Source organism: Phocoena sinus, chromosome 19, assembly GCF_008692025.1.
Source record: "Phocoena sinus isolate mPhoSin1 chromosome 19, mPhoSin1.pri, whole genome shotgun sequence".
In the NCBI taxonomy this organism is placed as follows: domain Eukaryota; kingdom Metazoa; phylum Chordata; class Mammalia; order Artiodactyla; family Phocoenidae; genus Phocoena; species Phocoena sinus.
Window position 1 is genome coordinate 51516348 of NC_045781.1, and position 27472 is coordinate 51543819.

A 27472-nucleotide genomic window follows, 5' to 3' on the forward strand; every position below is an offset into this window, starting at 1 on the left:
AGGTGAATCAATTATGTGGCCCAGTATGCTTGGGCTCCAGAACAATGATGGTAAAAAATGAGGGAGGGAAAGCAGAGGCTGGCATTTAAGCCAAATTGTTCCAAGGAGTTATTTGGTGGGAGAAGTGGGGGAGCCTCAGAAGCTCTCCTGGATGGTTAAACAAAGTTCCCAAACCTGAGCTAGACAAAGAATATGCAGGTATGTTTTCAAAATGCAGATTCCCTGGACCCATCCCTGGAGATTCAGAGTCCCTTCATTTGTGAAGGGTCCCAGGGTTGTACATTTGTCATCTCCTTAGGAGACTGCAATAATCAGCTTAATAACCACTGGCCTTGGAGTAAAAAATGAGTAAGAGAAGGGCCGGAAGGACTCCTGGGTGAAGAGAGGAGAGCGCAGAGATTGGGGGTCACAAGGTGGCCTGGTCGGACCTTCAGCTTGCATCCTAGATGCCCTCACCCCTAATCTAAGTCAGAGCCCCTGACCCCTGCTATTAGTCTCTGCCACTTCTCTCTATACATTTCCTTCAAAGATCTTCCCCCAGTTTGTAACTGAATTATCATTTGGGTGTGTTGGCTTGTATGTCACCTCATGGGCTAGATGTTAAGCTCCATGATCATAAGGGTGTCATCTGTTTCTTCATCACTGGGTGGCCGTCACTTAGAACAGTGCTTGGCACATAGGAGGAGAGCTCGATAAATTTGTTGCATAAAGAATTAATTGGGTCACTGCACCTACTTGGGTGTGGACTGTTCAGACACATCTAAATTGGTTTAGAGCCACAGACCTCTGCTCCCAAATCACTGTCGAGCTCAGGCCTCAAATTTTTTGCCTCCCTAAAGGTTTTTTCCACCATCTTTCATTTCTCTGATGCTGGTGTCCATTAGACTAAATCCTCTGCGTGTCTGGACATGCCTCACATGCTTGATCTCAGACAAACCCACTGGGCTATTTCTAATATGGCACTTGGGGTATAGCTGAAATCAGCCCACTGGGCTACTTCTAATATGGCACTTGGGGTATAGCTGAAATCTAAATTCCATTGGTGAATTCTTCAGTTACATTTGAGGCAGGCCCCCAAAAAGAGCACAGAGCCCTCTTGTCAACAAATTCCATTCTCCTGATCATGAAAAATGTGGACTGTATATGAGAAACTCAGAAAAAAATGTAAAAAAACATTAATTGATATAGGGCCTCAAAATATTCAATTCAAACCCCAATGAGATCCATATTTCCTCTGGACTATAAATGATCCCAAGAGTGTATTGAACATTGCCATGAATTCAGAGCCTTGACAGATAACTGAAGCATCAGAATATGGAATTTTAAAGGAATTCTGGACCAGGAATTGTGGGCCCAGATGTTAGTGTCACTTGCCTTAAATAGAAAGTGCGGGTAAAAATAATTACAATGCAAACAGCAGTGTTACTAAACTCTAAGTAATTCCACTCACCAATGTCAAAAATCAGTTCTCTCATTCATCCATTCAACAAAAATTCTAACGAGCACCTTCCACTTGCCAGGCACTGTTCTAAGTCTTGGGCATATGGTAGTGAACCAAACTGACAAAAATTCCTGCAAGTATGAAGCTTATCTTCTCCTGAGGGAGAAAAACAATAAACAAATAAGTAACCCTACAATACAATAGGTGATGAAAAGTGCTATGAAAAGAAAATAAAGCAGAGCGGGAAGAGAGAGAATGCCAGAGGTGGGGAGCCATTTGAAATAGGGTGGACAGAGCTAGCCTCAGGAAAAGGCAGCGTTCGATTAAAGATCAGAGAACGTGAGGGATTCAGTCACATGGATTAAACGGGGGAAGAGACTCCAGAACAGAAGGAACAAAGTGTGCTAAGTTTCAGAGGTGGGAATGTGTTTGGTGTGTTAACACACAGCAAAGAGGTCAACCCCACGAAGGAAGCAGAGAGAGTGAGACCGGGCGAGAAAAGCAGTGCTGGTCAAGAGAATGACGGGGAGCGCGGAAGCAGAGGCTAGCAGAATGCACAGAGCCTCGGAGTCTTGGGTCAAGACTGGCTAATGATCTCTGTGAAACAGAAAAGTTAACAAGATTTCGAGACGCTAAAGACAAAGCCCAAACTGAAACTTTCACCTCATAATCAGAGAGATCGTTTGACGATGGTCAGTGAATGAGCAGGGTACCAAACGCCTTTGGATATAATTTAATGCCACCTAAAGTTATTTGGTACATCAGCAAAGGTTAGTCCTGCACACTTTGGAAATACAGCACAACGCTATTCCTGCTTCCCACTTTTTCCCCTGAATTCAAAAATGGGTACTGGTTCACTTGAGAATATACTTCTTTCACCAGAAATGAGAGAAATTGACATTTCCAGATATTAAATGGGTTCCCTGTTATTTTTAGGACTTGGACAGCTGAAGCCACTGAACTCAAAAGTGCTCCTTTGATCAAAGAGTCCTAAAAGGATTCCCCAGCCCTGAGAGCTGTGTCTCTAATAGGATTATGCCTGAATTAAAAGACAGAACCATTTATAACTTAGGGCACTCTCCGGCTTTGAAGTTTGCCTCAACAGATGATCCATTTTTATATAAACCAGAGCTGGAGAATGACAAGGAAACCTGCAACTATTCCCAAATGGAGAGCTTTGTACAAGATAATCAGGAGAGAAGAAACATTTGAATGAACACTCTGGATCTGCCTTTGAGCAAATGATGGCATGAAAGAGAAAATGTTTTTTCTCCCCTGAAGCATTTGACAAGACTGAGGTCATTTTTTTATTCATAAGCAAAGACAGTCCAACATCTTCAAGCCGTGTGATTGTGTGTGTGTGTGAGTGTGCACCCCGGCACGCGTGTGTCCGTGCATGAGCATACACGTTTCCGTGAGCTCAGTACAAACTGCCTTATGGTTTTTGTTAAGTCAACATGAGTCAGGTACCTCCAAGGTGTCAGGTAGAGAGAGGTTAATACAACTTGGCTTCCCCCCCTCCAACCCCAATTGCCCGGAAAGAGAAGAGGAAGCAGAAAGAGGAGGGGAGGGAGGGGGAGGGGGAGGAGTGGGGAAAAGGAGGGACCAGAGAAGGAGGAGAAAGAGAAGAGGAGGAGGGATGGAAGGAGGACAGAGGAGGAGGGGGGCAAAGGAGGAGTGGGGGGCATAATCCCCTAGCCCTCGACTTTGTGCTTGGCCATGTAACTTGCTTTGGCGCCAATGAAACCGTAGCAGGTGTGATGAGAGGCCTGATAAGGGCTCGAAAGATTGGGCTCACACTCCCAGCCCCTGCCATGACCATGATAAGAGCAGCCTGCTGTTCTCAGAAGGATGGGGGCCACATGGAGCAGAGCTGCCCCAGCTGATTCCCTGCAACCCACAGTCATGTGGGCGAGTCCAGCCTAGAGGAGCAGAGCCACCCAACCAAGTGCAGATGAGTTCATGTGACACACAGACGCCTGAGAAATAAAAAACGATTGTTGCTGGTAGGCTTTTATACAGCAATGGTTAGACAATGCAAGCATCGTGTCCATTTTACAGATATGGAAACAAAGGCTTGAAGAGGCAAACGATTTGTTCAAGGTCATATAGCTGTTAAGTGGTATGATCAACCACCAAATCTGTCTGGACTTTAAACCCATTCTCTTAACTATTTTGAAATGTATTAGGTGTTGAATCAATTCTTAAATGTTAAGTCATTCTCCCTACAGCTTCAGCCACTTCGTTTATATTAGAGAACAACATTCTGGTGACAAACTACAAAATCGCAGAAAAAAAAAATCAGACATTTTTGACCAAGAAAAAATAAATAAAACACTGTCACATAGCTCAAGTTCCTTCTGACACAGTCCTATGAGTCTGACAGAGGAACCGCAGAAAAGGGTTAAACTTTAATTTAAATGTAAGGGTTTCTTTGGCCGAGGAACAGCTCATCTCTCTTTAATTTATCAGGAGGCCCAGTAATAAAATAAGAGCAAAAATCTTCCAAAGTGTAAAATGCACCAACTCTCAGAAGGTTTCCAAATTGTATATTAGTTTGCATTGAATTTCTTTTCCTGATTAGATTGCCTTCCAGCTGCACCAGAGCTGGGGGGATGTGATGCCAGAACTGCCGCACGAGTGTGAAGAAATCAATCAGTCCAAAGGGAAAGCCCTCCGCTCCCTCCCTCCAGAGCTGCCAGAGCTCTCTGTGAAGAGATGCTGGGGCAGAACTCCAGCAATGAAGTAAAGTGGATGCTTTTAAAAAGTGGTTGAGCTTAAACTTCCTCAAGGAGGTCAGAAAAGCAAGAAATTCAGCTGACTGGTACACCTGCTATATGTTATGTGTGTTTACCTGCTTGAACTATCTTATTTAATTCTCAGAATAATTCTGTGAAGATATGCACTGTCCCGTGTTTACAAATTAGAAAACAGAGGCTTGGAGCACTTTAAGAAAACCTAAGCAGAAGTCGTTCATCTAGTGAGTAGGAGAATCAATATTTGAGAACTTTTGCAACCTTACATCTCATGTGGTGTTTCAATAAAACATGAATTCCCTAGTGGGGAAAAAATCATAATTTATGAGTCAAAAAAAGTTTCTGTTGAAGTTTTGGGTTTGGTGAATAGGAGACTGTATCATATGGGATGCTTTTAGCGATGTGTAAGAAAAATTGATTAAAAGTGGCCTAAATAATGAGAAGTGTTTTTCTCACCTAACAGACTCCAAAGGTGTGGCGGCTCTGGGATTGGTTAATTCAGGGACAGGGACTGAACGTAGCATAGGTACCACTGCTTTTGTACCCCCCACAGACTTTACCTCCATCAACCACGATATTCTTTACATGGTGGCAACTGATCCTCAGAATCTTTCTTAACTCAGGACTCCAAGGAGCTATTAACAATCAACTGGAGTTGTAAGTCATGTGAATAATGAAACCTATTCTTTTCTGATTCCAATTCTTTCTTGCCCAGTGAATAAATAATTGTAAAGCACCTGACACATCCCCAACTCTCCTGACAACCAAGTAGTGGAAAACAACAGGGAAACAGAGAAAATGGTCCTTGCCTTCAATAGCCTGAAATCTTGCTAGAGAGACAAAAATATAGATCTATGAAACAATGAAGGAAGTTATTTTAAAGCTGCCTTAGTGCAGATAATAAAGAACACACTGTCTTCATCAGTGGTAAAGGGATATACTGTAAAGAGATAATTTGGAGAATTCCTTGGTTTTTTTATTTTTGACCTGCGTCTTGCAACATTTTTATTAGCTTCCAATCAGAATGTGTCTTGCGTTTATTTCATGTTATTGCTTTATTTATGAAATATCATCCCAAAGCTAGAGAACTTCTGGTAAGACACAGGATTTTTTTTTAGTAGAAAAAAAATAAGATTTGTGGAATAAATACTATTTTTGTTCAATCATTAATAAAATGAGATTTATGCTTATGATGCTGTGGAATTTTTAAAGGAATTCTCCACTGACCATGCTTCTAAAGCCACTTTTAAACGTATGTTTGTTGCTGTTGTTTATATTAAGCCCCAGAGATAACTTTTTAAATGTCTAATTTTATTTAATTTGCTTGAAAAAATTCCTGCTCTCTCCTTCCAGCCCCTTCATAACTTAGCTAAAACCTGGATTCACAATATTGATTTCAGATTTCAGGTTTTGCACTTTGCATCAAATTTCATTAAAGAAATCACTTCTTGCGTTGGAATTCAAAAACACCACTGGCTGAAATTCCAACTGTGCCGCAGTATTTTAGAATAAAGTTTGCCTGCAATGATGTTTCACAAGAAAAAGACCTCAGTTAAGGAGACATGAGAATGACAGTTGTTTCCTTGGCTATGTGCACAGCCACTTCTCAGCTAGGGGGCCAAGCAGACAGCCAACGTTTAGAGACAGGACAGAAGATTACCAGGAAAAGGCATGGCTGAATCTGGAGTTATGCACAAATTGAAGAAAAGTCTAAATTTAAAGGCAGAGTGAAAATTTCAGTCATTTCACAAATTCCCAGGCTTCTTTGCCCCAAAAGCACTTCTGTGGTCACAACAGACCCTTATACATCATCTACAACCGCCCCCCCAAACAATAGAAATATTGTTTCTATTTGCCTGTTGCTACCCAACTCCCCACCTGTATCTTTGCCTCAAGTTAGCATTGCCTGCGTCCCCCATCCCTCACTCCCAGCCAAGTCTATTTTCTCTGATGCCGCCCAGCTGATATTTGGTTTCCATTTATAATATAACCCATAAAATAGGCAAACCATTTATTTTTCAACTTAATCTTTCAAATTCTTTGCAGATGTTATTTTTTTAATTTAAAAAGTTTTTTCTAATAGTATTGTGTCTTAATTTGGCCAATAAGGGCAAGTAATGTAAAAAGCTTTACAAAATCCTGATAAGACATAAATTTATTACAGTAAATAAAATAAAGCAGCTTTCAATATATGTTAAAAAATGCTACTTTTCTTATAAAATCAAGACATGCTTGTCACAATAAATTCAGACACTATCTGAAAGCATAAGGAGGGAATTCAAAGTCACCTTCAATCTCCCAGAATAAGTACTGTAACGTGTTGGGAGGTATCAGGAAAGACCACTGCTTTCACATTCCCACATACTCACGTGTGTGCACATTTTCCATTACAACAGTATCGGGCATAGTTGGTTGCCTGCTTTTTCTACTCAGTAGTAGGCCATGGGTATTTTTCCCATGTCAGGAAGCATAGATTTTAATAATCATATTAAATGTTGCATAGGATTCCAGCTTATTGGAATACCAAAGTGTATTTTGCTAAGCCTATGTTGGTCATACAGGGCAATTCCAATACTTCAGTATCATAAACCACCTGGCTATGAGCACACACCGACATCCTTACCCAATCCTGATCTAGCTGATCTTTGTAGAATAGATGAATGGTCCTGCTATTCTGCTTCAGAAAACTTTTTTTTTTTTTTTTTTTTTTTGCGGTACATGGGCCTCTCACTGCTGTGGCCTCTCCCGTCGCGGAGCACAGGCTCCGGATGCACAGGCCCAGCGGCTATGGCTCACCGGCCCAGCCGCTCCGCGGCATGCGGGATCCTCCCGGACCGGGGCACGAACCCGCGTCCCCTGCATCGGCAGGTGGACTCTCAACCACTGCGCCACCAGGGAAGCCCCAGAAAACTTTTATGGTCGCCATTCCTCCTGGATATTAGGGGATTAGGGGGTAGGATCTGATGCAGGCCCAATGCCTGTGAGAATGCAGAGCCAGTGACTAAGGGGAGATGCCCCCAGGTACCATCTGCCCAGAGCAAGAGGACAGAGGTCTCTAAGAACCTCTTCAAGAGTTTACACAGGGCTTCCCTGGTGGCGCAGTGGTTGAGAGTCCGCCTGCCGATGCAGGGGACGCGGGTTCGTGCCCCCTTCCGCGAAGACCCCACATGCCGCGGAGCGGATGGGCCCGTGAGCCATGGCCGCTGAGCCTGCGCGTCCGGAGCCTGTGCTCCGCAACTGGAGAGGCCACAACAGGGAGAGGCCCACGTACCGCAAAAAAAAAAAAAAAAAAAGAGTTTACACAGACATTCTCTGGGGCCCTAGAAATAGCTGCGAGACTTGAATGCAGAAAACTGAAAGTCTTAGCCGTGTTGCCAGGGACAGCTCAGAGAAAGACTGTGAATGTTCCTATTAATGTGACTGGCTTCTGACTGCCAGGCGGGGAACTTGCATTATGAAAAGAACAAATGAATGATCATGTTTTGGATGCACCACCAACAAAGGGGTCAGCTTATCTTAAGTTCTCCCCAGAAACAACACAGATGCAGAAGAAGTCTCGGCATCGTCACTCTCAGAAGCCAGCCCAGAGGCCACCGGGAAAGCCTGCACTGCTCCTTCACAGTTCTGGGACTGCAGTCCAGAGGCCACCGGCTCAGCAAAGGCCACAGCCCGAGAGCAGCTTTATCAATTATCCGATGCTGCCTCCTTCAGCCGGCCCATTGCAGGTGTACCTTTTTGATTCCCAAGGAGCACAGTTACTAGCTTTCTGCAGTTTTTGCAGCCAAAGCCGGGCCTTTAAGAGCGTGGTGGTGTGCAGGGAGCTCGGCAGTGCGTGACCACTCCCGCTGGAAGGCAACTTCAAAGTCAGGTTGCAGACTCTTTCCCTCATGACGAATGGGCAGCATGGCCGTGTGCTTTGTTATGCCTCTGCCATCATAAACGGCTCATAATTGCCGCGATCTCTCTGAAATCAGTTGTTTCTACAATTAATGACTGATTTCACAGGGCATTAACCATCCCCGACAACAGTTCACTAACTGCTGGCAGGTGGGAATGCGCCGCTGTTGGAAGGTGCTTATGCTGCCTTCAGAAGACTTGTGCCCGTGGGGAAATAACAAGACGGCCTTTCTGGGCACCTGGAGCCACAGCGCAGTGAGGTGGATCTCGGAAAGATGATTTTGTTGTCTGAAGCTGTGGCTAGGCAGCCAAGCCACAAGAGGATGGAGCTGGGGCTGAACTGGGAACGAGCCCTGCTCCATGTAAGGAGAGTTAGCGCAGTCCACGGCAAACGATCTAGAGTCTGGCCCATCTCCAAGCCCCTGTCATAAGGACAGGTGGCTGGTGGGCAATCCATGGAGGGTGACAGGGGGAAGCTTGGACAATGGGCAAATGGGAAACTGATGTCTGATTGTGGAGGGTCCAAGCTATTCCCCTTCCCCTCACATGAGACTTGAAACTTCTCTAGAGTAGAGAACAGGCCTTCTTTCCCTCAGCTCTGCATCCCAGGGCCTAGCCCCACGCCTGGCACCTTACAAATACTAAATATTTGTTGAGTGAATGAACAAACTACAGAGAGCGGGATTGAAGCAGCAAGACTTGCTGAGTTCAGCGTAGAGACCTAGACCTGCAGGGAAATGGAGGCAAAACCCCTTATGCAAGAACTAGGACAGGAGGAGACCCAAAACAAGCTTGGAAGGTATGCTCTCCGGGCTCTGGGATCCAGGTTCCGAGGAGCTACAGAGCGCCTGCTTTTGAGGTTCTCGCTAATGGCGCTGGCTCTGCCGAGATCAGCATAGAGCTGGACAGGCCTGGGCGGCCCACAGTGAAGGCCCACACTGATGCATGTCTAGGGGAGTGGGACCAAGGTGAATCTCTCTCCCCCAAATAGTGTAGCCCCCCAGCACAGCCAACAAGACCTCCACTTCGGCCCCTCCTACACCTGCAGCCTCACCCCAAACTCTTCTCCTTCCTCTGCTTTCCACCACGCCGGCTTCCACCTGGTTCCTCCTCCATGTCATGTTTTTTTCCCACTTTGGGGCCTCTGCACACATCGTTCTCTCTGCATCTAGTGTGTTCCCCTTCCTTCTGGTGCAGCTGATCCCTGGACGTCTCCTGAATTGAACTCAGGATCTCTGTGCTGGGAGAAATCTCCGTTGGAGACCCTCTTAGCACTAGGTGCCCCTATTGTACCACTGCTGCAGTTTATCAATGTCGTGTCACTGTTTGGCTAATGTCATCCCCACTCAACTCCAGATAACCCACGTGCATTGCGGTCAGCAGCACTTCCCCAGTGCCTAGCACCCTGCCTAGAACATTGTGGGTTTCATTATATATTTGTTAAAGATGAATGCATGTGAATGGGGTCCTTTCTTTTCCAGTAGGTGAGCAGATTTGAATCAGTGAAATGGAGGAATCTGCCAAGTCTTTCAACAAAGGGCTGCCTTTACAACACACACCTTTGACCATCTTTGGAAGTGTGAAGATTTTACTGGAAGTACCAGTAAAAGACAAAGCAAGTCATGGGCAGAAATGGCTTGTTTTCATCCTGTGTGCTGTCCTTTGCCTACTCAGGCTAAAACAGCACATTTCCTGGGAGGCTGGGTATCTTTACAGATGAATTCACCGCTTTCAGGCATTTGACAAAGGTTGACTTGTTCCCATCTAAGTTGACACCCGATGCTGGGTCTCATGGGTCTCTGGCCTGAAAAACAGACTGAAAACATCTCAAACCTCAGCGAAGTGGAATTGGAATCCATTGACCTAATCTCTTTGGTGGGCATTGCAAATCATTTTTAAGATTAGTGTATTTTGGGTTTTGTTTTTATTTTTGTTTGTGCCTCTTAAAAATGGAAACGAGAAGAAATATGCCCCAGGGGTGGCTCACGGCCGGCTGGGACTTTTGGAGCTTTGTCATCTGAAGCTCCATTCGGGGCCGAAGGGGCCGGGATTAGGGGGAAAACCAGCAAATGAGCTCAGAAAGGCAGGAACAAAAGCTGAAAGAGATGACCTCACCTCACAGAACCAAAGGGACAAAGCTCTCCGCAGCCCTCTGCCACGTTGCTTCAGTTTGGTCCCGGGCTTTGTAACCACAGCTTAACAATTTACGTGGGTGACGTGCAAAGCAGTTTCACGTTCATTAACTCATTTGATCCATAACTTGGGGGAGGACTTGGTGGCCTCCTTTTGCCAAAGGAGAAAAACAGAAGCTTGGCTTGCAAGTGACAGTGACCCAGCCAGGACCTGACACCCCCAACCCCGTTTTTGACCCCCTCAACCAGTTCTCCTTACCCTCTGCAAATCTTCCTCCAAGCTTCAAAATAAAACCATAATCAAAGCTCATACTTATTGAGGGTTTACTGTGTCACACCAGGACTATGCCAAATGTTTCACATGCATTACCTTATTCAACCCTCTCGATGACAGCATGAAGGTGTGCATTAGTTTCATGTGGCTGCTGTAACAAATCACCACAAATCTCTTCAAGCAGCGGAAACGTATTCTCTGACAGCTCTGGAAGCCGTAAGTCCAAAATCGGTCTCACTGACTAAAATCAAGGTGTCAGCAGCGCTGATTCCTTCTGGAGGCTCCAGGGGCTTCTTTCAGCCCCTGGTGGCTACTGTGGCCACATCACTCCAATTTCCAAGGCCAGTATATTCAAGTCCCTCTCTATTTCATTTCTATCTTCACATTCCCTTCTCCTCTGGGGGTCTGTGAAATTTCCCTCTGCCTCACTCTTATAAGGACCCTTGTAACGGCATTAAGGGCCCACCCAGATTATCCAGGATAATATTCCCATCTCAAGATCCTTCACTTAATCACATATGCAAAGTCTCTTTTTCCACATAAACCAACATTTGCAGGTTCTGGGGATTAGGAGATGGATATCTTTGGGGGGGCCATTTTTCAGCCTATCCCAAGGAGGTGATGTTGCTATTCCCACTTTGCAGGAAGAGGAAACTGAGGCATGACAGATTAAATCACATGCCCAAGGTCATGCAACTAGTACAGGCAAAACCAGGATTTAAACCCGGTTACTCTCACGCCAGAGTTCGCTAAGCTGTACTGTCTTCCTAATTCGCCCATGACTCAGGCAATCTTTTTTAAAGAAACAAGATAAAAGACAACTCTAAAGAGAGTCTACTTATTTTCCCCAGGCACTAAGTTTGTGGTTAGCAGTGACTGTGGCCCAGTGAAGCATGGTGTCTAGTAAATGGGCCTCAGTCCCAGAATATGACTCCATCCACATGCTCTGGTGCAGAATCGCTCATTTTACTCTGTAAATACGTTAGTCACTTTTGAGGGGCTCTCATCTCGGGAACCACATCTTGTTTTTCATAAAACTGTTCTAAAGGCATGGATTCCTCAGCCCACCTCATCCTCCCACACCCAGGTGCATTTGCCTCGCAGAGGGTCAGGGAGAAATTTCCATTCTGGTGGAACACACCCAGGAGAGGCTGGGGGTTCGTGATTCCTGCATAGAGGGAAATGATTTTCCTTTGGAGCTACCTTCCTACAGAAATGTACCACCGAGTGGGTTAAGGTCTCCTCACTATCTACTCAAACCACTCCCACGTAGGTCCAAACTGGTAATGGGAATCCGTGGGTGACCCAACTCTGCAACGGCTTCCGGAAGGTTGTATCATACTAGCAACTATTATATATCTGTGTGGATAGAGGTGAGAGGGGGCAGAGAGAGAGATTTACTCTGGATTAATGGAGGCCTCATAGACAGTGACTTTCAACACTGTCTCAGAAGAGAGGGAATGCCCAGCTCCGCTTGCCGCTCCTCCACTATGAACACAGGCACAAAAGTGACAGGCCTTGTGGAAAATGGAATGAACGAGTGTAGGGACTCATCTCTGGGTGTCACAAATCCTGCAAGACCGACTGCAACTGCTGATGCCTCAGGCTTCAGGATTCCAAATACAGCTGAGCCATCCTCAGCCCAGAGCGTGCACTAGAGCATGGCGTTTCTGAACGGTAAGCGGGGACGAGAGGAACATTGGGTGAGGGCAAAAAAATAAGGCAACATATAGGGAAGCCTCCAAAAAAAGTCACAGGTAAATGTGATTAAGAAGAGAAAGAACTGTTTCATAGCACTTCTCCCTGCGTGGGTGGAGGAAGGTACTGATGTTTGAGATGAATCAGAAAGGCCAACTTCCAAAGTCTTAAGGAGCCTCTTTCAGGCCATACAGTCACTACAGGTGACTTCAAAGAGAAAACTAAATCACAGCGATGAACTCAGCTCTGATCACCTTAGAAGGGCAGGGTCCCCAGTTGGTTACTTTATAGAGTCCGAGCATGTGTGAGTCCCTCACTGTTACGGGACCATTGTTGAGCAGGGCACTGACCCCCCCCCCCACCAAAGCCATGCTGTCGTGGACCGCAGGACAAAAGACAGCAGGGTGTCGTATGGAAGGAACAATCACAGGGCCGTCTCAGAGCTTCTGGGCCCCGAGTTACACACTTGCCTCTACAAACAAACGTGCCCCTTGAAGCCACAGCTCCTCAGCAGCAGAACGAAGCCCTTTTGACCCCAAAACCTTTGGGCAGGGCGTCCAATCAACCCTCTCATTAGGATGTGATATCAGGGCTCCAATCCCTAGAGGGCCTCTTACAGATCCTGTGAGCCACCTGAAATAACACAGACACAAAATCAGTCCCGGGATCTCTCTGATCTTGTCTTCTCCCCCATGTAATGGGCTAAAGAATCTCTGCCCCAACTGTCAGGAAGTTCTTATGAAGAGTAAATATGTGAGAACGCTTTATAAACTATATGTGCTTAGACCAAGTGAAGAATTAGAGATTTTTCACCACGGGAAGAAAGCAAAAACAAAATTTATTTTCAAATGCAGCTTCCCACGTCATTCATACAAACACGCTTCATGATATTCAACTAAAGCTTCGCCGCAGTTGATTAAAAAGGTCTTTTGAAATTAAGGCTTGGGGGCTTCCCTGGTGGCGCAGTGGTTGAGAGTCCGCCTGCCGATGCAGGGGACGCGGGTTCGTGCCCCGGTCCGGGAAGATCCCACATGCCGCGGAGCGGCTGGGCCCGTGAGCCATGGCCACTGAGCCTGCGCATCCTGAGCCTGTGCTCCGCAACGGGAGAGGCCACAGCGGTGAGAGGCCCGCGTACCGCAAAAAAGAAAAAAAAAAATTAAGGCTTGGGATTGTCATCCCATTAGCAAGACAGTTCCATTCACAGACATGAGCCACCCACCTCAGCTAGAAACTGACCTCGGGGCTGGGGTTTACACTCTGACTATAAAATTTGCCCCAAACCGATATTATCCAACAAGAGGACACCTACAACTCACTAACTTGCAACTGCATCCAGAGCAGGACCTAGTGACCCTCATTCCTGGGCCTCGCTCCTGCAAGCTGCAGGCAGCATCCACTCTGCCACAAGGATCCTCGGGCTGCTTGTCTAGACAGTCAGCTGAGTACAGTCAGCTCCTGAGCAAAGGCGAGACAGGAGGCAATTCCTTCTCTCCCACAAAACAAGGAGTTCTGCCTTCTTGGTTAGGGATGGAGCAGAGCTTAACATTTTCACAACATAGGGGATGATGTACAGGGTATTTGTGAGAATTAGAAAAAAGGATTGCTTCTGGGAGGAACAGTTTTAAAAAACATACCTCACTCTCTGAGTGACACAGCCCTGGACCAGAGCCTCCAGCTGGAATAAGACCCAAAGTGTAAACCTTGATTTACAAGGTTCTTGCCTATGACGTACCCATGTACCTGGGAAACCCCCAAGGGGTTTCTGCCCATTCCTTAGTCATGCACTTGCACGCCTTTGCCCTTGACTTCTCTCTGCCAGGAACATCCTCTCTCCAATCCTTCTCCACTATTTTACCTGGAAAACTCCTATTCACCCCTCAAGATCCAACAAAGGTAGCCCCATAAGTGAAGCCTTATGACCTCCTAAGTTTTCCACACCCTACTTTCATCCCTGCTTCATTCTTGACCCTTTAGAGGTAGGCCACTGCCTAGCACATAGTAGGAGCTTATAGCTGTTGGTTGAATGAATGAGTCAGTCTTTGTATCACTCTTGATAAACCTCCCGGTGGCCCGTGTTGTATATAAACACCTTGTACTATTAACGTGAATTCTTGGAGGGGAGGCTTTGCACCTTTTAAGTTCTGCATTTCCCAAATCCAGCACCGAGCTTGGCAGGGGCTGAGTGCCCCTAATGAGCTTGTTGTGCTAAAGGTATCTGGAGCAAGGGTTTAAAATAGTGAGCTGCTTCAGGATCTTTATTTCCAGCAAACTGTTCCACCTCAGACACTCAGCAGAGTGAGAATCATAAGATGAAAGGTCTGTGCCATTCGCTGGGGCTGACGGCTTTCCTGAGGATGAGCACCTGTTCCTTCTGAGCCACGCGCCCTTGACCTTACCCCGAAGGACAGAAGAGCCAGGCCATAGGACACAGAAGGCCTTGCAGACAGGATTGGGTTTCCTCACTTCCCCGTTTAAACTTTGTTGACTGTAGCTTTAAATATTTATAACCGGTGCAGGAAGTTTGGCTGGAATGGAGAAGAGCTGGGGAGGGAGGAGGGTCTGTTTCCCTTTGACTCGGTGATGCTGGCAGAGTGCGTTTTCAGCACTGTTCTTCTTCCAAAGACCAGCGCTCCCAAATGTCAGCCCCATCCGCAGCGGGTGGGGGCAACTGTGTGGGGATTTTAAATGATGGTTTTGTTTTCACCCATACGCTATTTTTCCTATTCTAAGGGATGTACTATTGACCCAGTCATGGAACGCAGACACAATGCAGAAAATTGTCACTCGACCCATCCCTCCACAGAGGGGCCCAGCCGTTATGTAAAAAGGCACAGAAGCTTTGATTGGGGCCAAAAATTCCAAGTCAGTGCTGAGTGGGCTGGGAAGTTAGAAGTGGGATGTCTGGGAGAGATGATGAGTTTTGTGCCCCATCACCCTTTTTTTTTTTTTTTTTTTTTTTTTTAAGGAGAGAGACAGAATTTTCCAGATATGGCCTGCCTAACAGTTCTCAACAGAAATACTGCAAGGAAGATAAGTCCCAACAATCACCACTGTTTATGCAGAATCTCTGGCAAACGGCTTCCAACTCAGCGAGTTTTCAAATATGCATCACCCCACTGCAATATTCTTTCCCCACACTATTTCCAGCTAGTGGATTTTGTTTAGAATCATTTTCATGATTTGCACTCATTTTGTAAGCAATGTGAGGACCAACTCCAAAAGAAAAGCTAATCAGGGCTCTACCCAGAGACCCTGCAATCGAAATCAGATGTGCTAAAGCAGAAATTAATGGAAACACAGAGAGGGTAGGGCTCGTTGTTGATTTCACAGTGGAGAGGAGGAGCTGACAGGAGGGAATCTTCCGCAGAGCAGAGGGTCTGGGGGAATTCCAGCTGTGCAGTCCCCCTTTGTATTTATCATGCATGAGGCAACATCTGTACAAAGCAGTGAACATTCCTGGGCCCAAAACATTATGGTAAAGAAAGGGTGTTTGGGGAAGGGGGCGAAAAAGCAAAATGGTTTGTGCTGCCTACAAATCGCAGTGAATAACTACTCATACAGGGGGAGAGGAGACACTGACATCCAGCTTTGTGTCTTTCAAGCAGTTCTGTCCAGCGTGGTAGGTTTAAGGAGAACTAGCTAAGTCACGTGGTGGTTAAAAACAAAACTGCACAAGCAAAACAAGGATGTCAGAAAAAGCCGCCTGGAAGGTCACCCTTACCTCTGGCTCAGTTCGTGGGGTACCATGTAGGTGAAAGTGTGACTCGGAATGTAAATTAAGGAGGGTCTCATGAGTTATGAAATCACAAAAGAAATAAGATCTCACACCACCGTTGAGGTGTGTGCCAACAGCACGAGTAGAAAGAGACAAACTGTTTTTAAACTCACAGATGGTACCTCACCAGTCCACTTACTCTAAGTGTTAGAAGGGAGCTTTTCAAGCCCCCAGAATGGAAGAAACTCATTCAGCCTGCCATAAATTATGGAACTGTAGCTAATCAGTGGCGTCAAGTTAAAACATCCTTTTATTAAAGATAAAAATGCCTTCAAAAGGCAGCGAAGCCTAAACCATCCTCTGATAAAACACAGCTCTGATAGAAGTGATCTTTTCCCTTATTTTTCAGCAATCTCTCTCTCTCCATTTCAGGACAGGTTAAAATGGTACACTTTGCAATGAAAAAGCCTCATGAGGTTCATGCACACTTCTCGGGCCTTCCCCCCGGCTTTTCCATGTATTTCTACGTGGACTCTTTTGATGTGTAAAGACACACATGTGTATGGACACTCTGTGGCTCACATACAGACACTAACTGTATCCATTCATCCAAATCAGATTGGAGAGAATTAGCTCATTTAGCAGTTTTTGTCCAAAGGAACAAGGTCCATCATAAAAGTGGCCTAATAATTTATTTAAAAAGAATCTCCCAAAACAGGCACATGGTGTCACCAGCTAAAGGTCACGTGCTTTATTCCATATATCTGCCTCCTGCCTTTAAAAATAGAAATGGAAAGTTGTTCAATTTAAAAATTCAATTTATAAATTGCTCTGCTGTGTTCTGTAACCGCCATCAATAAATGATAATTGACTTTACCATTCTGCAGCCACCTTTGTCTCACTCGGGATACGCAGTCAATTATCCAGCAATAATGACGGCTGCCTGCTATGTTACTGCTTAATTTCACAGGCCTGGGGACGTTTCCAGATAAAGAGAGAACGCAGGCAAAAATGGCAAGTTTCTCCCTGTATTTAACATAGTTCAATTTCCAACTTGCCATCAGAGGGTGGGAGGTGGTCAGAGAAAGGAGTTGCTGCCGCGTGCATTTTCTGGCAGGTGGGCGCAGTCTGCCTGAACTACATTCACAGAAAGCAGCAAAGAGCATCTCTAGTGATCGCGCAGCATCCCTTATCCAGTGCTTGTAAACCGGCCTCCCCGACCTCTGACAACAAGGGAAATCAGACATTGGCACTGCAGAGGGAGGACTTATGTGACTCTGTTTTATGTAGAATTCCAATCCCACCCCCAGGAGCTGCTTTTTCATTTCACTGCTGCCCTTTTCTCATCACCCTGACCTGCCTCTGCATTCCCCAGCCGATCGACTTTTATCTTCACGTACGGAGGGCAGAGCCTGCCTCTTCCAGTTCTGCTCTAAAGGAGGCTTTCTCCTGAAGGCTCTTATGAAATGTGGCTGCTTCCTCACTGAGAGGGGGCTTTGCAGCACATATTTAAATGCTCCTGCTTGAATCCGAAGCAAGATGTCATGCACACCTGAGAGATTCCAGAGGTCATTGATTCTTGGTTTTTCCTCCCAGTTTGAGTTATCATCAGCCATTTCAAAGGTGCTATGGACGGAGCTAGGTCTCCCCAAAGTTCGTTTGTTGAAGCCACAATCCCCAATGGGGTGGTACTTGGCAATGAAGCCTTTGGAAGATGATTGGGTTGAGAGGAGGTCCAGGAGGGTGGGGCCCTCACAATGGGATTACTGCCCTTATAAGAACAGACTCTAGAGAACTTGCTCTCTCCCCCCAACCATGTGAGCACATAGTGGGAAGGAAGCCATTTGCAAGCCAGGAAGAGAGCTCTCACCAGAACCCAACCACACTGGCACCCTGATCTCGAACTGGCAGCCTCCAGAACTGTGCAAAATAAGTGTCCATTGTTTAAGCCACCCAGTCTATGGTCATTTGTTAGAGCAGCCTGAGCAGACTAAGACAGACGGTTAAACAAAACAACTCGAAAAAAAATGTAGTTAGGAATAACAGACATCTGTGTATTCTGCCCAAGTCTGAATGCCCACTCCATCCTTTACTCACTGTTACCTGGGCAGTTATCTTCACTTCTCTGGACCTCAGTTGCCTCATCTGTTAGACACAAATGGGTTCCCTCACTGCTATTCCCCCACCCCAGAGGATTGTAATCAGACATCATAAATCACAGAAACAGGACTCATAAACATTTAACACAGTCTTGAGCATTGAGTAAATCCTCGATAAACACAATCGAGATTCCCAGTGAACTTGGAAATAAGCCTGTCCTGAGAAAGAATACAATAAGAAGCAGCACCTTGAGAAAAAATAAATAAATAAAATCCCTAGTGACCATCAGGGTACTGGTACCAACCACCTGGAAATGGCAAGGACATTGCCCTTCATCTGCAATTCATCTCTCCTCCCAAAGTCAGCATCGGCTCCCACCACACCATGATCTGAGACAAATGGCAAAAACCCAAACCCGCTGATGAAGTCGATGATTCAGCTCCTTGACGTCCAAGGATGAGCTCATCCCCCTTCCTCACCCCACACCCCCAAACCCCACTATCCACCAGTGACTCTGTTTTCATTTTAGTATCAACATCTGGTGCCTCTAATTCTATCAACACCCAAACATATGTAAGGAACAACAAGACCCAGCAACATAAACCATTATTTTTAAAAGACAAACCGGGTCCTAAATACCAATTGATTGCTAAAAGGGCACTTACTGAGGTTTATTAAGTACGTAGAGCATAAATCTGTTTGGCATGTAATGAATTCAAAATCACAGGTACACTAAGTGTGTGATTAAATCTACACGGAATGTTTAGGCCTTTAGCTGGCATTTACAAAGGAGGCTCCGGGAAATTCATTAGCTGGTAATTTATTGCTCAAAATACTGACAACTCATGAGTATGTTGACTGAAACCTAGCTTGCTGTCACTCTGCTGTTACGGGCCAATTAAAGGTCCGACATCTTGCAAACCAGTGGCCGGACAAGAGTATATTGCTCAGAACGGGGTTCAACAGTTACAGCAAAGTTTGCCCTGTGCATTCAGTATCAACAAGTGTTTTTATTCCCCTGGATGATAAGCACACCATACGGCATTCTGTCAACGTCATTAAATACTTAATTGATACAGTGAAATGGGATGCAGGGAAGATCTGGTTGAGATCAAAGCAATGTTATATTTGAAATTCTCACTCACTGACAAACTTCACTGAATTTAGCCAGAATAAAGTACTTTCTCTGGCCTGCTTTAAATCAAAAGTATAACAGAAGAAATGTACAAAAGGAAGGACTCCAAAGTCATTCCAGAACCTTCTCTAATCACCTCTATGCTCTGCAGCAAGTTGGGACTAGAGAGGACTGCCTAGTGTCCAGAGCTGGCCTGGCCCTCATTTGATGATGTGTTTCCCAGGTCCCATCGGTCAGCATGGGTACAGGTGCTTGGATGTGCCCTTCAGGTAACAGCCCCAGTGATGCCATTCCTGAAAGCACCTGGAAGGCTTTGAGAGTGGAGCAACCAGGTGGAGCACCACGCTGGTCAAACCTGGGGAGGATCGTGTCCCAGGGCCTCCAGGGAGCCCAGTCTCCAGTTCTCCATTTGACAATCTGGTCAGAAATGTTACCTTCAGCTGCTGTGCTCCCCATGGCTGGAGGTTATAAGCACTAAGCTTTGATGAAGAATCCTGCTTACCTTTAATTAGGAGGGATTGGGATTTCTATTCATTCCATCTGTGTTAGTTAGAATTGCATTTGGCTGCAAGTAATTAATATAAAACTCAACCATTATATCTTCAAAAACAGATATCTACTTTTTCCTCACACAAATAAGAAACCTGGAGAAATGTGGTCCAGGGCTTGTGCAGAGACTCCACAACGTTATGCCCCACTTTCTCTATCATTTGCTCTGTCATTTCAGTATGTTCATTCATCACCTCATGGCCACAAAATGGCTGCTGTGACCCCACCTGTCATATCTGTACTTCAGTAGGGATGAAGGGGGTAACAACTTATCAACTAGCATAAAAGATCACTGTGACAACGCCAGTACTAGGAAAGCAAAAGAACTCCCTGGAACTCCGTAGCAGCCTTATACCTACATTTCCCAATGGCCACTGTGTCTTGTTGCCACCTCTGGCTGGAAGGTGACACTCAAGACAGGTGTTGTAAACAGAGATTGAGCCAGTCAATTAACACTGACTGCCACATTAGCCCTTTTTCATTCAGTTAGTCCCAGTGACCAGACATTCAGTCTCTGACATAGAATGGGAACTCAGTATATGTCAGATAAGTCTCTAAGACCCTCCAGAAACTACTTTGCTAATTTATTTGTTCAACCAGACACTATGTCAGACCCAGGCAATACAGAGGTCAACAGGCCAAATACTTGCTGCATTAGACTAGAAATTTTTGCTTTTTGGACTTTATCCAAAAGGACAGGACCCCAGATTTGAAAGACCTAACACTCTAGAGTAATGCTGTCCAGTAGAACTTTCTATGAGGATGGAGAGGTTCTCTGCCCACAACATCCAATACAGTAGCCACCAGCTACATGTGACTAGTAAGCCCTTGAAAATGGCTCATGTGATTGGGTAACCGAACTTATTATTTTACTTAATTTTTCTAAGTCTTTATTGAATTTGTTACAATATGGCTTCTGTTCTATGTTTTGGTTTTTTGGCCGTGAGGCATGTGGGATCTTAGCTCCCCAACCAGGGATCAAACCCACACCCCCTGCACTGGAAGGTGAAGTCTTAACCACTGGACCGCCAGGGAAGTCCCTATTTTCTTTCATTTTAATTAACTTAAATTTACATTTAAATAGCCACATGTGGCTACCATGTTGGACACCTCAAGTCTGGACATCATGCACACACACGTTAAAAACTCATAGGCTCTCATTTTAATAGAGGAATGTCCAAATGTCATGGGAGCCTAGAGGTAGAAGCCAATTTCTGGGGAGAGCAAGGGGAAAAATAAAAGAGGATGGGTTATTTAATCAGGGTTTTGTAAGATGGATAGCAGTCTGCCTCTCGATGAAGGAAGGCCGAGGGTCAGCACTGCAAGCGGAGAGAAAACTGTGTGCAAATAAGAAGAGCGGAAAACGAGGGTCAAGAGAGACCCTGAGCCAGACCACCTGGTTAAGTCACTCCCAAATTCCTGACTTACAGAAACTGAGATAACCAATGTTTGTTATTTTAAGTCACTATATCCTAGGGTAATTTGTTACAAAGCAATAAGTAATGAATAGAGGATAAAACACCATTTTGTGTGTGTGCTGCTGAATTCATTCTGTGAGTAACGACGGGGATGCAGAAGATACAGAGGTGTTGCTGCGGTTCAGAAGAAAGAGTCAAGTGTCTGTGAAGCATGCACATAAGCCGAGCTGACCACTCCACCACATCCAGTGTCAGCCTCCCAGGAAAGGCCCAGAGGTTCTAGACAGTCAGTGCTTCCAAGCTCTCCCAGCACTGACTAGCCCAAGGAAGGCCATTTAAGTTCAAAAGCAACATTTCAAACAACATTAAGTTCACTTTCCTAATTGTGATCCCTGTAAACAATCACCTTTTCTGCCATATAATAAGACAAGAAGAATTTTACAGGCAAAACTCATATTTTAACTTCCATATGCAAAGCTCGGAAAGAGGCTTTATGCAAATACAGCAAAAAAAACCCATATACCCCCAAAAGTCATCATCATTAGGCTTATTTCAAAATCAGATCTAATATTAATTCCCAGGCATTAACACCCTCTGGAATGAAAAGACTTGATTACTCTATAGGAATTCTAGTGAAGAGTACCTGCCACTCCCCCACCCACCCCCAGCCCCGACTTCATGAAGCATTTTAAATACTTTCTTCCCCCTTCCTTCTTTCCTTCCATCTTTCCTTCCTTCCTTCCTTCCTTCCTCCCTCTCTCCCTCCCTCCCTTCGTTTTTTTCTTCCTTTCTTGCCTTCTCACTCTTTTAAAGTAACATTATATATAGTTAGGAAACAGGAGCTAAAAAACATTTTGGCTTTGGAACTGGAAGATCCTAACCCTTGGGAGGCCTGGTGAAGGGGCCAGAGAGCATTGTGGGAAAAGCAGAATGAGGTCATGGATCCCAAAGGAGGTTAAAGCTTGTCTCCGGGACTTGGGGCCAGTATCAGATCCGACATGGGCAGGGGACTAGGGGCAGGGTCTCTAGAGCAAGTATATACACGTGGGTCATAAACACTGGAGGCTGGAGGCAGGGAGTAGTTTCAAAAACAGTGAGGAGGCAGAAAACCTAAAGTAGCTGTTTGAACTCAGTGTCATTGTTGTTTTTTAAATTATGCTAATATTGAAGGCAAAAATGGTTTAGGCAGTTACAGCCAGCAAATGTCAGCAGTACCACCTTGGTATCCACAGGGTGGAAGAATTTTCTCCTGCATCTTTTTTCTGTTCTTTCACTAAGTTTCATAAAACCAGGGGCTATCAGAACTGAAGGGTCCCAGCAGGGATGAGGAACTATCCCTTTCACAATTGAGGAAATTGAGGCTGGAGAGGGAAGGTAACGCACCCCAAACTGCGCGCCCGGTGACTCAGCTGGGCCCGAAGCCCAGGGCTCCTGATTTTAGTTGTCTTCTTCCAGCAATTCAGAAGAGCGAATCCAGTGTTCCCATCTCACGAGAGCGGCAGCACAACAAAGGGTTGTTATTTACACAACCACACTGTGAATTGCTAATTTCTTCTGATGAGGGAATCTTAAGAAGAGATGCTTCTTGGTTCCAGCTGATATGGCCCTTTTAGGAAATCCACTTTCTTCTACCCCAAACCACTTCAGTTCCAGGAGCAAGACAGACAGGTACAAGTTTCATTCAAATGAAGTCCTGTCAACATTCCCCGTGGGGCAAAATGATATCGGGAAATTAGCAATGAGGTGATTCTACCAGCTGCAGGATTTGACAAGCTACAGAATCTTCGAGAAGGGATTTGGAAGGACTCTTTCAGGCTGGAGGATTGTAAAAGGATCCCCTAGCCCCAGCCCCCGGCCTGCACCCTGCTCTCCTGAACAGCCTTCTCTGTGTCTCATTGCAGGGGGAGGTTTTCTTTTTCTGCTCTGTTTTCTTCAACTGAAAAATTAATGTACACATACGACAAAAAACGAAAACATAACAATAACACATACAAAGAAATTAAGTCTCCATCAAACTCCCGGATCCAGGCCCTGTCTCCAGATGCAAGCACTGTTCACCATATTTCATTCCTTGCCTGTGTGTATATCTCTATTTTCTTTCCACCAAGGGGAACATTCCAAACTCATTATATCGCCTTCAGTATTTTTCACTCAACAAAAGAGCTTTGAGATCTTTCCATGTCACCGTATAGAGATCCACTTTATTCTTTTTCTCACAAGTTCATAATATCCCATTGTTTAAACAGACAATCATTTATTTACCATTCTCTTATTAATGAACATCCTGGTTGTTTCCAGTCTTTTGTTTCTCAAATCTATGCTGGACGAACAGTCTCACATACAGGTCTGGAGGATAAACCCTTAGTAGTGGACGTGTTAGCTTGTACACGATGGACATTTTAAAATCAGACACAGGGTTTTAAGGCAACCTCTGTGCCATGCCAGCAGAAGCCTTCCCTCTGTCTCCCCTGCAGCCTGGCCTCTTTTTCCAGCTCCCTCCAGTCCCCCTGACTCTCCTGCCTCCCCCCATAGCACTCATGTACTGACTGTCTCCTCCCCTGGGTCAAAAGCTCCACAGAGAACCAAATCCCCATTCCCTGCAGAGTCCCACCAGATGAACCTTCTCCCCACTTTTGCAGGGAGAAGCAATTCATTAAAGGTCTGCTAAAAGAATCCACGGGTCCCTGAACGGATGATGCAGTGAATAGCAAGCACTTAATAAGGGGCTCATAGTTTTTTCAATAGGTTTTACTCTCAATCCTTTTAACAAGAAGATACAAGGCCTCTCCCTTCTTGAGTGTGGAGGCAGATGTCTTCCTTTAGGTCATGCCTGTGTTCTTCAGGGTGACCCTGTGGGAACAAAGGAGCACAGAGCAGACCTGGACCCACACAGGCCAGTGACCATGGTGTGTGTCTGTGTGTGCATGCGCATACCTGAGCACAAGGCAGGTTGTTCCAACAGCAACAAAAAACAACAGAAGCAGGCTACCCATGACCTTCGGAAGAACCCTACATCCCCCAGCAAAGGCTGTCGGCAGGACTGCCTGGCGCTCTTTTGTTCCGAGCTGACTGGAGCTGTCACGGACACAGTGCATCTCCCAGTGGCAGCTCGCTGTACGCCAGGCAAGCTCTGCAGATGCCCTGCCTGGGAATTCACTCTGGCAAGAAACCGGGACCTGACTCCTCCGACAACAGGCGGGTTTGCAGGTGATAAGGAATCACAGCAGCTGAAAACCACAACATCTTATGCTGATGACTAATAAAGTGCTAGGCTCATCTGACTGCCCCCCAATGGTGCCAGTACTACCATGATCCGCATTTACAGAGGAGGAAGCTGAGGCACGGAGGCTGAGTAACTTGTTTAGTCGCAAAGTCGGTATGTGGCAGAGGTGGAAAAGGAATCTCGGCCCATAACTATTTCCCACTAGGCTGGGGGTTTGGGGCAGGGGAGTCTGTCTATAGTGCAGGCACAGTTCTGAGCAATCCACACATAACTTCGGTGGTCCTCCCAGCAGCCCGGGGAAGCAGGGACCATGTATAACTCCATTTGCCAATAAGGACACAGGGGATCACCTCAAAGCGTCTGTGGATGATCCTGCTGTTAGTAACTGGGGGGCCTGGGAACCCAGACCCCTTAAGCTCCAAAGCCCGTGCTCGGAACCATTGTTCCACACCACCTCTGACCCCACCAGCACCACTTGCAACAGCTACCCTCCTGTTCTACATTTAAACTCCAAGTGGCATCTTACACCTGATCTTGGGACCTTAGCAAACAGTTCCCAGGAGACAACATTAATCGTTATCACTCCATGAGTGCTTACTGCCAAATATTATGCTATGTGCTTGATCTTTTGAAAATCTTTTAATCCTCCCAACAATTTTCCAAAGTCAGTAGCACCGTCTTTATTTACAGGGAGACAAGGCACAGAGAGGTTCAGTAAGCGGCTCAGAGTCACACAGCTTGTAAGGGCAGGGCCAAGATTCAAGGCCAGGCAGTCTGGTTCAGGAGTAGGGTTTCCAGACTTAGCAACTTACAAAACCACAGAAACGACAAGTAACTGTTTTAGCATAAGAATGTCATAGGCAACCTCCCTGCTCCACAGCCTGCATGTCCCACACAGAGTGTGTTTCCCCAGACATGTGGCCAGCACAATGTCTGACACACTCACCTTCGTGTGGACCCTGAGCAGGGGAGACGCCCACAGCCTGACCCATCCTCTCAGACCACACCATGGCCATGAGCCTCTCTTCCAGCACCCCCATTTCCCATCTGTGGATACAAGGTATAAACACGCATCACTGGCCCCACATAGAGCCCCTTCTCAGCCACCATGTAGCTTGCGATGCTAAAGTGAGGCGTCTTTCTTCACCTCTGGACCATGGGGCTTTGTCTACAGCGCCCGCTGGTTTGTTTCTACTCCCCCGGAACTGAGGTTTGAAATAAAGTGGTAACCATTTTGTCTTGCGGTTGTACGAAGTGGATAAGGCTGACACTCCCCTTGAGCTTGGATGGGTGAAGGGTATTGAAGGACCTTCCTGCCCCTCTGCGGCATCGACCCTGGGCTTCAGTCCGGGGTGTGGGTGCGGGAATAGATGAGGCTCCTCTGAAAAGAACAGAGTAGAAAGAGCCCACGTGGGTGCGCATCCAGAGAGAGGGCCGGTGGAGGTGGAGCATGGATGGATAAACCCTCAAAGCAATCAAAAGCCCAAGTTAAAAGTAAAAGGTGGCTCGGAGACGAGACAGACGCCAGATATTTGCAGAGCCTGCTGTAACATGTGTGCATGGATCCAGATGTGAACTTCAAGATTGCCATTTGGGGTGCTTCTTGGGGCTAAGAGCCATGAAAACACAGGTCCCCCCTGCGGTTTTACGGCCATGTTTAGCAATGAGTGATGCTGCACAGAACGGAGCCATTCTGCAGCAAACGCCTGGGCCTCGCAGCCCCGCTGCCTCCCATCCTCCCCAAAGCAGGCCGGTTCAGGCACAGGCCTCCATTTTGCCCCCAAAGCTTTCTGTTTCCACAGAGGGGATTCTCAGCAAAACAGCATCCTGGCCGCAGGTAATCGCGGGCCTCTTTCTCTTTAAATAGCTTCTTTGTAACCACAAACATGTATGTTTTTCATAAAGCTCTGAAAATTGTACTAGGCCCTGGGGAGGTACCAAGTGGAAACGCGGGTGCTGGGAGATTAGAACTCCGCTACTCCAGAGGTACAATTGTGCTGTTTGTAAACAATTATAATAATACACCTGTACCACCATTGTCAGTGTGGACCAGCCACACGGGGGCTCATTAGTATTGTATTAGGGCTGCATGGGGAAACAGATAATGGCCCATAATGAAAAATGCCAAATTTTCTATATAATAAAAATGAACTTGATTAATGAAAATCACTTTCAGGGAAAGAGTTACAGCGTTGTTAGAAATAAAAAATGATGTATTAATCCGACATTCTTACAGATGGTCCCAACCTCCTGACAACTGCTATTCATTTGAGATGCTATTAGCATGCATAATTATGCTAATTAAGTTGTAATTAAGCACCAATTCTTCAGAGGGCTTTTTTTGTCTATCATTTAATACAACTCAGTTGCAAAGAATGCTTAAAGCTTTGTACAGTGTTTCATTCAAAAGGGGTTCCCAAATTTCTTAGCAAAGATTTAGCAGCTGAGCCACGGATAGGAGCTATAATCCTTGTTTTGGTTAAAGAAAAGTCAGTAAATACCAGCGGGGTCTGCCAGTTGTTGATAAAATAATGAACGCTTTCTGCTAAAATAAGCACAGTTCAAACCAGGGCAATTACAATGAGAACAAAATGTATAATTATCAGTAGTGATAGAACCATTGTCCTATTACATGGTCGGTTTTATTCTTTTTATTTGAAAAAAGGGGACTTAAGGAGTACATTCAATAAGAAATAATTAGAGAAAATGGCATTCAATATTTTATTAAAAGTAAAATAAATCAGAAAGCTGAAGCTATTTCCTGGGGGAGGAGGTATAGATAGAGAAGGAAGCAGTGATTTTGTTTCCAGTTCCAAAGCCTATTGAGATAAACATTTTTAAAAGAACATCATAAAATGATAGTGCTCTTAAAATGTTTTCTTCAATATGACAGTCTGTGGAGGCGAAAGCAGATTTCCTAGTGGAGAAGTTAGTTAACTGGCAATGTCAAGGATACATGCTTACCAGCCAGTCTGACTGAAACCTACCACTTTTGTTCCCAAATATTTATTGTGTATGAGCCTGTTGGATGCAGATTTCAGTTTTGTTTTGTTTTCTCTGTAGTTCAGCTGTAATGAAGCCAGCCAGAAACAGCCAGGAGGAGAAAGGGTTTGAGAACAGTGGTTTAAGGAAAG